The sequence below is a fragment of the Petromyzon marinus genome, chromosome 10, assembly GCF_048934315.1.
Source record: "Petromyzon marinus isolate PM22_M1 ecotype Great Lakes invasive population chromosome 10, UKy_Petmar_22M1.pri1.0, whole genome shotgun sequence".
In the NCBI taxonomy this organism is placed as follows: Eukaryota; Metazoa; Chordata; class Hyperoartia; order Petromyzontiformes; family Petromyzontidae; genus Petromyzon; species Petromyzon marinus.
The window spans coordinates 3,733,081-3,745,770 of NC_133676.1; the positions used below are offsets into that span (position 1 = coordinate 3,733,081).

The window sequence follows — 12,690 nt, forward strand, 5'->3', positions numbered from 1 at the left end:
AGAGACACGTACATGCATACTCACGCTCCATAGAGACACGTACATGCACACTCACGCGTTATAGAGACACGTACATGCACACTCACGCGTTATAGAGACACGTACATGCATACTCACGCGTTATAGAGACACGTACATGCATACTCACGCTCCATAGAGACACGTACATGCACACTCACGCGTTATAGAGACACGTACATGCACACTCACGCCTCATAGAGACACGTACATGCACACTCACGCGTCATAGAGACACGTACATGCATACTCACGCTCCATAGAGACACGTACATGCACACTCACGCGTTATAGAGACACGTACATGCACACTCAACGCCCATCTATCGCCTGACCCTTATTGCCAATCCACTGCTTAATGAGGGCTTCCAAGCGCCGTGTGGGCCATGTGGAGGGGGTATTATATGACCATACTTCACCACGCTGGTCAGTGCCAAGTTGGTAACGGTGGGGAGCATATACGTGTGAGCATAGAAGTGCAGTGTAGCGTAGAGCAATGGGATGTTGCTGCCTTGCCCTCTGCTGCCCTCCCACCTCGTCAGCAGCAGTAGCAGCAGCAGACACCAGTGGCGACCTCTTTTGCATCGTGGCATCTCATCCAAGCACTGTCTAGGCTCAAGCCAGCTTCGTCTTGCGAGGTCACACACGAGAGAGGGCCCATTCCGGGTGATTTGGCCATCGGCTGCACTTGTACGGCACTTTGCTCACGGGTTCGTGCGCGTGCACATATGCACTCGACGTGACACACACACACATCACTATCTTCATGCTAACCGTAGCGCCACCAATCCACACGAGTAATCCTGTTTACTCTACGAAATGAAACATCCACGCGTTCGAGGGGACACCGGTTAACGATTTGAGCACACTTGTGGAATATTCAGGCATTTGAGTCGGGGGTCAGCGTGCTCCTGCGCACTTTGCCGAACGTGCAGAACGTCGCTTGCCTTGCGTTCTGAGCTCCCCCCAAACATCCCGAAGGCACTTCAGGCGAATCGACCCTCAGGTGTTTATTCGGTATCAGTTTACCCCGGCCGCATTGGCCATCACCACGATGCGCGCTCACGTGACCCACGGGCCATCTCTGCCGACACGCGCGTGCGTGCGCGTGGTGTGGAGCGGCGGGGTAGTGGTTGGCGCACTGAGCTAAGTAACCCAGCGACGCGAGCTCGATGACCAATCCCGACCAGTAAATACTGGCGAATATTTGAATTGCTTCTGGGGCGCTGTTGGTCACAGCATTTCGCTAACAATGGCACTCGGCCAAACAGGCTGCAGTTGGCTCATAGGAGGGGCGGGAGGGGGATCTTTGTCTTTCGTGTTTGGGGACGGGTTGAGGAGAGAGCCGGGGGTCACCGAGTCTGCGAGGCGCAATGCGCACGGATCTGTCCTGGGATGCGCTCAGCGCGCCCCGTGACCTCCCTCCCCCCCGGCCCCGCCCCTCCACCCACCCCCACCTCCTCGGCGTGAGATGAAAGAGCAGCGGGCTGTGAAATAAACTTGGCGTGAAAAGGCGATGCTTCTGCTGCTGTACGGGCGGTAGGGTCACCTTGATCCGAAACGAGTCTGGACCATTCCTCCCGGCTTGCTTTCTCTCTCTCTCTGCGAGCCACTGATGGCTGCCGATATATTTGAGACTTGGGCTGCTTTTGTATAATTCGGAGCGTGCTTTTTCGGAATGTGCTTTTCTCGGATAAGATTGTGACATCCCCACGGCACCGTGCCGGAGGTGATGAACGCCTCGGGAATCGATACCGAGGCTTGCGGTGTTGTGCATTGATTGACGGTGTCTCATGGCAGATCTTCCCATGCACATCTTTGCACTGCCCTACGAACCCAGCTACCTCGGTTTCCAATGCCAGCCACGGCCACAATATCAGTGGCGAGTCGTATCGCACATTATCCCTGTCCTCCCCATCGGTCAACTCAGCTTCATACTGAGTACGTGCAGCGATGGACGAGCATCATAATTGAGGAGACAACGGCGGATGTCGTTCTGGCGCGGTGCCGCTGACCGCCGCCCTGTCGCCGCGTGCGCGGCTCAAACCCTCGCGCCCGCATGGCTACACGTGCGCGTGTTGTTGTTGTTGTGTGAATGTAGAGCTCCATGAACCTGCCTCCGGACAAGGCCAAGGCTCTGCATCAGTACGAGGACGAGAAGAAGTGGGAGCTGGTCTGCGACCAGGTGCTCCCCCCCCCCCCACCACCGCCTCCCTCCGCGATTATCGAATACAATGTGCGCGTGCAGCCCGGTGCTCATCCACTGCTGGATGAGGGTCTCCCCACACCGTGCGGGTCGTAAGATCGTACTTCATCGTACTTCATGACCACGCTGGTCCGTGCCGTTGAGCCAGGACAGTACTTGGATGGGCAACCACCAGATATATTATGCGCGCAATGCGATGTTCGGTGGAGTTAGTCTAGGCCAGGGGTGGAGTGGTGGCGCGGTGATTTGCACAATGCGTTCTGAACACAGCAAACTTGAGTTGAATAATCGGCTACGGCTGACGCCTGCGACGAGTATCTGAACGTTCCATGCCCACCTGCCCCGCCCCCGCCGCTACCCCCACCTCTTCATCAACCCGCACTGACCATCGTGGTGTATCATGGGTAACACCCACGAGCGATACGGTCTTCATCCAGCAGTGGATTGTCAAAGGGCCGAAAATTAAGGTGTCATGTCACCACGAATGTCTGAATGTAAATGCCTTGAGTGTCGACGCCTCCCCTTGTACACTCCCCTCCCTCTCCGCTCCCCTCCCTCTGTGCTCCCCTCCCCCTCCCCTCCCTCTCCCCTCCCTCTCCGCTCCCCTCCCTCTCCCCTCCCTCTGCGCTCCCTCTGCGCTCCCCTCCCTCTCCCCTCCCTCTCCGCTCCCCTCCCCTCCTTCTCCACTCCCCTCCCTCCTCCCTCTCCGCTCCCCTCCCTCTCCCCTCCCCTCCCTCTCCGCTCCCCTCCCTCTGCGCTCCATCCCTGTGTGCGTAGGAGCGATTCCAGGTTAAGTCCGCCCCCCACGCATGCCTCGCGCAGCTCAAAGTGCACCTCAACGCGGGCCTCGCGCGCAAGGTGAGGACAATGGGGGGGGTGGTCGTGGGGGGCCCTTCAGGAACGCACAGGGGCACGGACTCCTTCAACAGAGCCCTGGTCACGAGGGAGACTTTGTGTGGTCGTGAGGGGGTGGCGGACAAACGGGCGGGTTCCCCTTTAGCACAGTGGGGGACACAGCGGCACAGTCCCCCCCCCCCCACCGATAAGGGGGGGGGGGGCTCTTGCGGCTTTGGGGATACCCCTCAGAGGATACAAACGGTCCCGGTTTAATTGATGCCGCGTTGTCTCACACCTCACTGGCGGTCGGAAGCCACGTGACACGCGGGGTTGTTCGAATGTGACAGCTCGCACAGATCCCAATTAAACGTGACATTTGCCTTTAAATGTCCCTCGTCCTTGAACGCGACGCGCGTGACTCCATCTGCGACAAGGCAGGGCTTCGATTCTCTCCGAATCGTTGCCGGGCAGCTGGTGGACTCGATGCGGCAGAGTGGGATCAGGTAGCCACCGCCACGGCGAGAAGGGACATTCGATACCGTGTACCGGGTGTGGACATGTTTTTTTTTACTTCCGTTCTCGCATACCCCTAACGAACTCCCCCCCCCCAGCCGCCCCCCGCTGATGAACGCGCAGCCGATGAAATTGACCGAATTTCCCTGCCCTCCCCCCACCCCTCCCAACTTCGATTTGACGGAAAACGTCCAGAGCTTTTCATCCCCCTAAGTGGAGGGAGATTCGTTACCTGAGCCCTGGGCGTGGGGGGAGTTCGTGTCGGCGGCTCCACACGGAGCGCCGCTCTCACAGATTGGGTTCGATCTGGGCGTAAGTCACCACGGTGGGGGGGGTGGGAAGGGTGGGGGTCACTCCCTGGGGGGGGGGGGGGCTGTTCCCTTCCCCCAGGGCGGACAAACGGAGAGACGGAAACATTTATTCAAAACAAGGTAAGTGCTTCATAGCGCGGTGGTGCGATGGTTCGCACACTGTTCTACGAACCACTGCCACCTGATTTTGAATCCAATGCACGACGATCATCAGTGGCGAGCGTGGTAAATGAACCGGCCCTGCTATAGCCCCCCCCTGCCCTAACTGACCAGCATGGTCAAGTATGGTCAACCAACCCCGACGACCATCCCGGCCTCGGCAGGTTTACAGCACATCCACACAGGGCTGCGGACGATATTGTTATTGCCAATGATTATTCCTCCCCACACCACGTGCCCTGATAGGATCTCATGCCGGGGTCACTGGGGGGGTCACTGTTTAAGACTATATGGGGTGCCTGGGATGCACGATGATCCCTCTCGTATTTAGCCCTTAACAGGGATGATGATGATGATGATCGTGATGAGTGATTCACTCTCTCTCTCTCCCCGGCAGTTCAAGAGGCGCGTGCAGGAGTCCACGCTGGTCTTGCGTGAGATCGAGATCTCCCTGCGGACCAATCACATCGGGTGCGACTCCGGAGCTGTGCCGCCTGATTACTGCTGTGGCCCGCTATTGATGCAGCTGTGGTGGCTGCGTCTGCTTAGCCTGCTGTTGCTGCTGTTGCGTTTGTGCTCTCGGAAACGCATGCTGCCGCTGTGGCTCCTATCGCTGCTATTGCTGCTGCTGTTGCAGTTTCCTCTGTTCGTGTTGCTGCTTTTAACGATGCCTCTGTTACTGCTGCTTCGCTTGTACTGCAGCTGTTTTCGCTCACGCTGTTGCGACTCTGGTTCATATCGCCGCTCGTCTTTTCCGATATTAAGAAGCCAACCTGAGCGATGCACTTTTAAATCTAAATTGGAAACTCATTTCCTGAGAACTGCTATTTTGCGTTCGGTTTGCGGTGTGCTGTCCTTCCCTTCCCCCCGCACCTCCGAATCGCACGGTTGGCTACGTACGGTGCAAACGAAGTGCAACAAACATTCACGCACGCGGCGTTCGCTTCACGAGGGGGAGCTGCTGACCCCCCTTCCCCGCCTTCTGCCAGTTGCCGAAACAGTTGAACGATCGACTCACGCAGTCTCCACAACGTCCTCTCATCTATGGAGTGTACCCCAAATTATTGTGAAGTCCTCGCATCAACACTGGGTGCACCCCCCCGCACCCCCCAGGTGGCTGCACGAGTTCCTGAACGAAGAGAACCGGGGACTCGATGTGCTCGTGGACTACCTCCACTACGCGCAGTGCTCGGGCACGTGAGTCGCCCCCTCCCGTCCCTGCGACCCCGAGCGCCCCCCCCCCCCCTACACTCGCACCCAACGTCGACGTTGCCACGAGCAATCACGAGATACCACACCATTCGCACCCCTCCTCTCATTATCATCATCATCATCACCTCCGTCGTCATCGGTCTACCACTGGATGAAGATATCCCCCGAACCCGTCACCACCAATCTGGGTCTCGCGGCGTAACGATCCATCTTGACTCCTGCGCGCGACATGGATTCGTCGCTCCGTCTCCTGCGGTGGTTGCATCCCACCCGGGGGAGTGTTCACTTCTCCGTTGGTGATGCTAGTGACAAGGATGATGATGATGATGATGACGATACTGACAATGATGACGATGTGTGCAGCTATGACACGGACGGTCCGGACACGTGGGATAGCGCTAGCTCCCTGGAGAGGCCGAGGGCTGGAGGCGGCTCCAGCGCGGAGGCAGAGAGCGGAGCGGCGAACGCGGCCAGGCAGCTCACGCTAAGGCACGCGCACGCGCACAGACACAGCTCCCCCGTGTCGTCCTTTAACAGGCTGTTGGGACAGGTGCTCTGCGCACCTGTGAACACCGACACAGCTTACAAAGCTTATAGCCACCTTCGTCTCTGTAGTAGGCGATGTTTACACATTGCACCAGGTACTCATTTGAGGCCGAGTCGACCTCGGGGTTAGCCCAAGACCGGTGCAGATAATCGTCCCTGTTGTTGTTGTTGTGCCGGCGGGTTCGTAGCGCGGCGCGCTAGCCGCTGCCCCCGTGCGATCTCGCAACGAGACGCACGCACGGACACGACGAGCGACCGCGTCGCAATTAGCGCGCGCGATCGAGCCAGACCGGAACGCCGCTGGCGGCGCGGGCAGCGTGCGCCGCCCCACTAAGCCCTCTTTAGTGACTCCGGCGAGAGCCGAGCCGAACGCATTAACGCCAAGTGGCGGATCCGTCGTCCCCTGGGTCGATTCCCCATCCGCTCGTTCCAGGCACAGCTCCATGAGCAGGCGGCGGACATCCCGCGCAAGGGCGCTGACCCCCGTGAGCCAAGACGACGTTCACGTGTGCATCATGTGCCTGCGGGCCATTATGAACTACCAGGTGAGCGCTAGGGTGAACTACCAGGTTTTAGAGAGGGTGAACTACTAGGTGAGTGACATAGTGAACTACCAGGTGAGTGGCAGCGTGAACTACCAGGTGAGTGGCAAGGTGAACTGCCAGGTGAGGGGCAAGGTGAACTACCACGTGAGTGGCAGAGTGAACTACCAGATGAGTGGCAGAGTGAACTACCAGGTGAGCGGCAGGGTGAACTACCAGGTGAGTGGCATAGTGAACTACCAGGTGAGTGGCAGAGTGAACTACCAGGTGAGTGGCAGTGTGAACTACCATGTGAGTGACATCGTGAACTACCAGGTGAGTGGCAGAGTGAACTACCAGGTGAGCGGCAGAGTGAACTACCAGGTGAGAGGCAAAGTTAACTTCCAGGTGAGTGGCAGTGTGAACTACCAGGTGAGTGGCATAGTGAACTACCAGGTGAGTGGCAGGGTGAACTACCAGGTGTGTGGCAGAGTGAACTACCAGGTGAGTGGCAGTGTCAACTACCATGTGAGTGACATCGTGAACTACCAGGTGAGTGGCAGTGTGAACTACCAGGTGAGTGGCAGAGAACTACCAGGTGAGTGGCAGAGAACTACCAGGTGAGAGGCAAAGTTAACTTCCAGGTGAGTGGTAGTGTGAACTACCAGGTGAGTGGCAGCGTCAACTACCAGGTGAGTGGCAGAATGAACTACCAGGTGAGTGGCAAAGTGAACTACCAGGTAAGTAGCAAGGTGAACTACCAGGTGAGTGGCAAGGTGAACTATCAGGTGAGTGGCAGAGTGAACTACCAGGTGAGTGGCAGAGTGAACTACAAGGTGAGTGGCAGAGTGAACTACCAGGTGAGTGGCAGAGTGAACTACCAGGTGAGGGGCAAAGTGAACTACCAGGTGAGTGGCAGAGTGAACTACCAGGTGAATGGCAGGATGAACTACCAGGTGAGTGGCAGGATGAACTACCAGGTGAGTGGCAGAGTGAACTACCAGATGAGCGGCAGGGTGAACTACCAGGTGAGCGGCATAGTGAACTACCAGGTGAGTGGCAAGTTGAACTACCAGGTGAGTGGCAGAGTGAACTACCAGGTGAATTGCAGGGTGAACTACCAGGTGAGTGGCAGAGTGAACTACCAGGTGAGTGGCAGAGTGAACTACAAGGTGAGTGGCATGGTGAATTACCAGGTGAGGGGCAAGGTGAACTACCAGGTGAGTGGCAAGGTGAACTACCAGGTGAGTGGCAGAGTGAACTACCAGGTGAATGGCAGGGTGAACTACCAGGTGAGTGGCAGAGTGAACGACCAGGTGAGTGGCAGAGTGAACTACCAGGTGAGCGGCAGGGTGAACTACCAGGTGAGTGGCAGAGTGAACTACCAGGTGAGTGGCAGAGTGAACTACCAGGTGAGGGGCAAGGTGAACTACCAGGTGAGTGGCAGGATGAACTACCAGGTGAGTGGCAGAGTGAACTACCAGGTGAGCGGCAGGGTGAACTACCAGGTGAGCGGCATAGTGAACTACCAGGTGAGTGGCAAGTTGAACTACCAGGTGAGTGGCAGAGTGAACTACCAGGTGAATTGCAGGGTGAACTACCAGGTGAGTGGCAGAGTGAACTACCAGGTGAGTGGCAGAGTGAACTACAAGGTGAGTGGCATGGTGAATTACCAGGTGAGGGGCAAGGTGAACTACCAGGTGAGTGGCAGAGTGAACTACCAGGTGAATGGCAGGGTGAACTACCAGGTGAGTGGCAGAGTGAACGACCAGGTGAGTGGCAGAGTGAACTACCAGGTGAGCGGCAGGGTGAACTACCAGGTGAGTGGCATAGCTAACTACCAGGTGAGTGGCAAGTTGAACTACCAGGTGAGTGGCAGAGTGAACTACCAGGTGAATGGCAGGGTGAACTACCAGGTGAGTGGCAGAGTCAACTACCAGGTGAGTGGCAGAGTGAACTACCAGGTGAGCGGCAGGGTGAACTACCAGGTGTGTGGCAGAGTGAACTACCAGGCGAGTGGCAGAGTGCCAGTTGAGTGGCAGAGTGAACTACCAGTTGAGTTGCAGAGTGAACTACCAGGTGAGCGGCATAGTTAACTACCAGGAGAGTGACATCGTGAACTACCAGGTGAGTGGCAGAGTGAACTACCAGGTGATTGGCAAGGTGAACCACCAGGTGAGTGGCAGAGTGAACTACCAGGTGAGTGGCAGTGTGAACTGCCATGTGAGTGGCAGAGTGAACTACCAGGTGATTGGCAGAGTGAACTACCAGGTAAGTTGCAGAGTGAACTACCAGGTGAGTTGCAGAGTGAACTACCAGGTGAGTGGCAGTGTAAACTACCAGGTGAGTGGCAGAGTGAACTACCAGGTGAGTGGCAGAGTGAACTACCAGGTGAGTGGCAAGGTGAACTACCAGGTGAGTGGCAGCGTCAACTACCAGGTGAGAGGCAGTGTGAACTACCAGGTGAGTGGTAGAGTGAACTACCAGGTGAGTGGCAGAGTGAACTACCAGGTGAGTGGCAGGGTGAACCACCAGGTGAGTGGCAGAGTGAACTACCAGGTGAGTGGCAGCGTGAACTACCAGGTGAGTTGCAGAGTGAACTATCAGGTGAGTGGCACGTTGAACTACCAGGTCAGCACTTCTGCATTTACTAATCCTCGCATGACGCCTGGTGCGCCTCTGGGGGACTGCGTTCTGGGTGAGTGAGTGGGGGTTTGAAATATATAAATCGGTCCTGGACCTTTCCTAGGCCGACTCAGCCTCAAATGAGTACCTGGAGCACTGTGTGAACATCGCCACTAGGGAGACAAAGGCGGTCGCGCGTGGTGCTGGCGACTCACCCCGTTGCGATTGCAAATACGATGGCGCACTTGCCCCACTAGTCTGTCGAGGCTATGGGGGGGGGGGGGGTCTTTGTCTCCACTGATTTGTAACCGAGAGCGTTGGTTTTGTTCTCTCCTTGCCCCAGACCATTTAGTCTCCCGCGCAGCCGTAAATTCTTTTGAGGGGACACAGTGCATTTAACAGATTAGTGACTTCATGTCCGCGTCCTTAATCACCGTGCAAGCTCCGATTTTGCCGTCAAACCGGTCGGGGTTTGTTTAGAAACAGGGCGCTAAATGCGCGCGCCGAGCAACGAATGTCGTGGGAATCTCTTTGTCGATGTACGCAAAACACCGCGGCTCGAAAATTCGAACGGGGCCCACCGATTCCTCCGCATTTTGTACTTCTGGCCGAGCGCTTCCCTCGGCGGTTCGCGCTGCAGGGCGCGCCGCTCAGGGCTTGAATGCCGTGCGCCGCAAAGCCACAACTCGAACAGAGTTCGCGTTGCGAGTCACCCCCAGGCCGCGGCGATGTCCGTCTGGGGCCGTTTCCCCACGAGGCGTCCCACGCGTTCCGCAGCGGCTCCCGCCCGCGCAATGCGGCTGCGAGCTTTGGCCTTTGACCCGACTGCCAGTGCCGTTTTAGAGACGAGCAGCGCGGTGGGTAACGAACGCAGCGACCCTGGGCCGGACGCAGAGAGAGGAGGGAGAGAGGAGGGAGAGCCAAAATGCTGTGGGAGGCCCGGAGCAAAATGCCAAATGAGGTCCACTCGGCCTTCCCTGAGACCCGGGGCGAGCTGCCTCACCTGCCCCTTCCGCCTCCCCCGTCCCTCTGTGGCCACGACAGAGAGAGAGAGGGAGAGAGACGAGTCTGTGTGTTGCCCGCAGTACGGATTCAACATGGTGATGGAGCACGCGAGCTGCGTGAACGAGGTGGCGCTGAGTCTCAACAACAGGAACCCCCGGTAGGAGACCCCCCACCCTCCCTCCCCCTCCCTCCCACCCGGCGCGCGCACAGCGCGGTCGGTGAGGTAGCGCGGTCGGTGAGGTAGCGCGGTCGGTGAGGTAGCGCGGTCGGTGAGGTAGCGCGGTCGGTGAGGTAGCGCGGTCGCCACGGGCCGCGGTGCAAATCATTCAATGGGGCGGGGTGGGGGGGAGGGCAAAATTGCCCCCGCGGGCCCCGCTGCAGGTGCCCGGCACTGCGCACTCACTCGCTGCGCCACGCAGCGAGTGAGTGCGCAGTGCCGGGCTTGTGGTGGTCGTGTGGTGGTCGTGTGGTGGTCTTGTGGTGGTCGTGTGATGGTCTTGTGGTGGTCGTGTGGTGGTCTTGTGGTGGTCTTGTGGTGGTCGTGTGGTGGTTTTGTGGTGGTCGTGTGGTGGTCTTGTGGTGGTCGTGTGATGGTCTTGTGGTGGTCGTGTGGTGGTCGTGTGGTGGTCGTGTGGTGGTCGTGTGGTGGTCTTGTGGTGGTCGTGTGGTGGTCTTGTGGTGGTCTTGTGGTGGTCTTGTGGTGGTCGTGTGGTGGTTTTGTGGTGGTCGTGTGGTGGTCGTGTGGTGGTCTTGTGGTGGTCGTGTGATGGTCTTGTGGTGGTCGTGTGGTGGTCTTGTGGTGGTCTTGTGGTGGTCTTGTGGTGGTCGTGTGGTGGTTTTGTGGTGGTCGTGTGGTGGTCGTGTGGTGGTCTTGTGGTGGTCGTGTGGTGGACTTGTGGTGGTCTTGTGGTGGTCTTGTGGTGGTCGTGTGGTGGTCGTGTGATGGTCGTGTGGTGGTCGTGTGGTGGTCGAGGTGATGGTGGTGGTGGTGGTGGTGATGATGCTGTTCGGTTGGGCTTGCAACGATCCAGCGAGTCATGGAGTACATTAAAATATTTTTTTCGTGGGTTAGATCGCGTAAATATAATTGTTTCGGTACTCGAATTTGTAAATGTCGTGGGTTTACTCTCCAACACACCGGTGGGCTGAACTAGTAACAACTTGGCATGCCTTGTTTACGTGACAAACCTTACTCATTGGCTGTGTCGGGTGGTGGTGGCGGCGGGTTTAACGACGCATGGATATTTACGCGATCTAACCCGAAAAGATCGTCTATTATGGAGAAGACAAGGAAGCAGTGCAGTACAGACCGGGCGTGCATTGTAGGCAGTTGCACACAGTGCTCGTTAGGCAGGCGATGCGAACTAGAACAGCAGCACGTGTGTGAGAGGTGCGCTTCTTGGTAGCTGGGTAAGAGAGTCGTGTTGTTCCAAGTCGTTTCCAAAGGGGGGGGGGGGGGTGGTTGAGAGAACAGAGTAGGAATAAGCAGGGCAGAGTGAATCATCGCACTCTATAGAGAGAGAGAGAGGCACAGTGAAGGGGAAGGTGTTGCGTACAAGGTCGCACTTGTCACACACAAAGTGCTTGCCACCAATGAACCACAATACCTCGCTGCTGATCTCGTCAAGGACCATAAACCATCATCACGCAAACTCTGCTCATCATTTTTGCAGCAGCAGCAGGGACTTTTGGCGAAGCGTCGACCAAAGACGGTCAACTGGATCGCGCACTTTCAGTTGCGCTTCTGCGGCCGTCCGGAACGTTCTTCCTTCGGATATTAGGAAGCTACTGGAGCTATGCACTTTAAAATCATCTAGATTGAAAGCTCATTTGTTTAGAACTTCGTGTGTTTAGTTTGTTGTCCTTCCCGCCGAACCTCCGATTAGCACGGTTAGCTTCCTACGGTGCGAAAGAAGTTCAACATACAGACACACGAGCATGGACTTCAACAAGGAGGCAGAGAGTCTAAGGGAGTTGCATAACTCAAGGGCAGCAGCAGAGAAGGAGCGACCTCCCATTGAGCGAGGGGTTACCCGGAGGTTTTCCGCAGTGACGCGCTTTGCTGGAGCGGAGCACATTCTCCAGCAAACGCAAGTGGTGTTGGTCTTGAACGATCTGAAGAGGATCTTAAAAGATCACGATAGCATGTCTTTGGCGCGCAGAGCGGAGTCATTAATGCAGTAAAGGGAGGGATCGAGTGGCGCGCGTTGATCATTAATGGATGCGCGCGTCTGGGGGAGAGATGGCCGCAAGCACCGCGGAGACTGAACGCAGCAGCTCTGGCTGAGTCCTCGCGTCCCCGCCTGCATACTTCAGCGTCCCCCCCTCCACTCGCCCCCACCCCCCCACGGACCTCCTCCTCCACGCACCCCCCTCCCCCACGCACCCCTCCCCCACGCACCCCTCCCCCACGCACCCCTACCCCACGCACCCCTCCCCCACGCACCCCCCCACGCACACCTACCCCACGCACCCCCTCCCCCACGCACCCCTCCCCCACGCACCCCCTCCCCCACGCACTGCCATCCCCCACGCACCCCCTCCCCCACGCCCCCCCCACGCCCCCTCCTCCCCCACGCACCCTCCTCCCCCACGCACCCTCCTCCCCCACGCACCCTCCTCCCCCACGCACCCTCCTCCCCCACGCACCCCCTCCCCCACGCACCCTCCTCCCCCACGCACCCCTCCCCCACGCACCCCTCCCCCACGCACCCCCTCCCCCACGCACCCCCCTCCA

The 12,690-nt window shown here is 57.9% G+C and overlaps 1 pseudogene; it reads left to right on the forward strand.

Moving 5' to 3' along the window:
• LOC116941088 (formin-like protein 3) overlaps window positions 1-12,690 on the forward strand; it is a 45,446-nt pseudogene that overhangs the window by 10,211 nt on the left and 22,545 nt on the right.